Source organism: Magnolia sinica, chromosome 1 (assembly GCF_029962835.1).
Source record: "Magnolia sinica isolate HGM2019 chromosome 1, MsV1, whole genome shotgun sequence".
In the NCBI taxonomy this organism is placed as follows: Eukaryota; Viridiplantae; Streptophyta; class Magnoliopsida; order Magnoliales; family Magnoliaceae; genus Magnolia; species Magnolia sinica.
In genome coordinates this window covers 120,826,061-120,828,321 of record NC_080573.1, presented here as the reverse complement: position 1 = coordinate 120,828,321, position 2,261 = coordinate 120,826,061, and the positions used below count along the sequence as shown (strand labels likewise).

At 42.0% G+C, this 2,261-nt stretch overlaps 1 non-coding gene across 1 annotated transcript; it reads left to right on the top strand.

Moving 5' to 3' along the window:
* Positions 1–1,574: 1,574 nt before the first annotated feature.
* LOC131221970 (small nucleolar RNA R71) lies at positions 1,575–1,681 on the top strand. Its single transcript, XR_009159695.1, has one exon. It is a non-coding gene; the product is annotated as a small nucleolar RNA R71 (small nucleolar RNA).
* Positions 1,682–2,261: the final 580 nt, after the last annotated feature.

Genomic DNA, 2,261 nt, shown 5'->3' with positions numbered 1-2,261 from the left:
GAAGATTCTGGACAGGCTGAGTATCTATAACTATGAAATCCATTGGAAAATAAAATTTATCAACCTGGATTAACACATCTTCAATAACACCCCGGGCACCTTGACAGATCTATCGGCTAGTTGTAATGTTACCTTAGTCGGTTTCAACTCACCAAGTCCTAGCTCATAAACCGAATATGGTAACAAATTGACACTCGCCCCTAAATCAAGTAATGCCTTCCCGATCTTATGATCTCCTATGCCGCAAGAAATGGTGGGAGCTCCTGGATCCCTAAATTTAGGAGGGGTGTTATGTTGAATCATGGAGCTGAGCTGCTCTGCAAGGAAGACTTTCTTATGAACATTCTGCTTACGCTTTTGAGTGCATAGATCTTTAAGAAACTTAGCGTAAGCAGGGACTTGCTTGATAGCGTCAAGCAACGGGATGTTGACTTGCACTTTTTGAAACACATCAAAGATTTCATTAAAGTTATTTCTTTTCTTTATTGGTGCCAGACGTTGAGGAAAGGGTGCTTTGGGCACATAAGGTGGCACATTAGTGGCTCTTGGAGAGTCAGAGAGCTTTTGGACTTTGGATGCATTGGTATGGCTCTCTGCTTCATCTTGATCTTCTGTTTTAGAATTTGATTCATCCCCAGGCATCTCTATTCTGTTATCAATCTGCTTGCCTGACCTAAGGGTAGTGATCGATTTGGCCTGTTCATGATATTGCCCTTGGTTGGAATTAGAGTCAATCTCATACTGTCCCTTTGGATTAGCCTCAGGTTGGCTAGGGAACTTGCCCTTCTCTCTCTCACTCAATGTGGCAGCTAGTTGACCCATTTGTACTTCCAGCTTGGCAATGGATTGTGCATTTGCATGTAAGCTTTGCTGGTTGGCCAGTAAGGTTTGTTGGGTGTCTTTTTGGAATTGGAGAGAACTCTGCATCAAAAGATGGAGTGTATCCTCAAGAGATGGTTTCCTTGATTGTGTAGGCAGTTGTTGATATTGTGGAAACTGTTGAGGTTGTTGACTGCCAACTTGGAGGTGCGGTTGCATGGGAGGATTTCCAGATGGTCCTCCTTGTTGTGGTCCTTTTGTCCAAGAGAAATTTGGATGTCTAGCCCACCCTGGGTTGTATGTGTTCGAGTAAGGATCATTCCCAGATTTTTGAAAAGTGTTCATAGCATGAACTTGTTCAGAGAGAAGTTCTGGGAATGCTGCACCAGATGGACAAGATTGCATAGGATGGGCGGGACTAGAACATGTGGCATATGCCTCGACTTGAACGTTGTTTGTGGTGGTCCACTATTTAATACCGAGCATCAACTTTCTTTGTCAGGTTATCAAGCTTGGCATAAAGATCCGGCATGACTCCTATCTCATATATACCACCTCTCTTTTGTGGTTGGGGACTTTTGTCACCTCTATTTGAATAATCCCATTTCTGGGAATTTTCGCACAAGGTTTCAAAGAAGTTCCACGCTTCGACATCACTTTTGGTCATGAATGACCCTCCACTGGTGGCATCAACCATGCGACGGTTTTGGGGTGTCAGGCCGTCATAGAAGTATTGAACTTGTTGCCACTTCTCAAAACCATGGTGAGGACATTTAAGAAGCAAGTCCTTCCATCTTTCCCAACATTCATGAAAGTGCTCGCCCTCTTTTTGTGTGAAGTTAGTAATTTCTCTACGGAGGGCATTAGTTTTGTGAACGGGGAAGAACTTGTTTAAGAACTTCTTAGACAGTTGGTCCCATGTAGTGATAGATCCAACTTCTAGAGAATTCAACCATGCTTTCGCCTTATCCTTCAAAGAAAAAGGAAACAGGCGTAGGCGGATCGAATCGTCTGAGAAGTTTTGGAACTTAAAGGTGGAGCAAATGTTTAAGAATTCTTTCACATGATGATATGGGTCCTCCTTGTCCAATCCATAAAAGGATGGCAACAATTGTATGACTCCAGGTTCAAGTTCAAAGTGTGCTGCCGTAGTGGTTGGCAACACTATGCATGAAGGCGCATTAAATTGGACAGGAGCTGAATAATCTTTGAGAGCTTTAACTTCAGTTTCATTCGCCATTTCAACAGGATTATTTCTCAATCTTTCACGAATTGTTCTTTCAATCTCAGGATCAAACGGTGCTAGTTCTATGTTCAGAGATCTACGTCCTAGCATAAACTATGTTATCAATATAAGAAAGAAAACTAAACTAAGATGCAACCTAAGAGAAATAAAACTAGAACTAGAAACTAAGAGATTCTAAAACAAGTTAAAACTATGT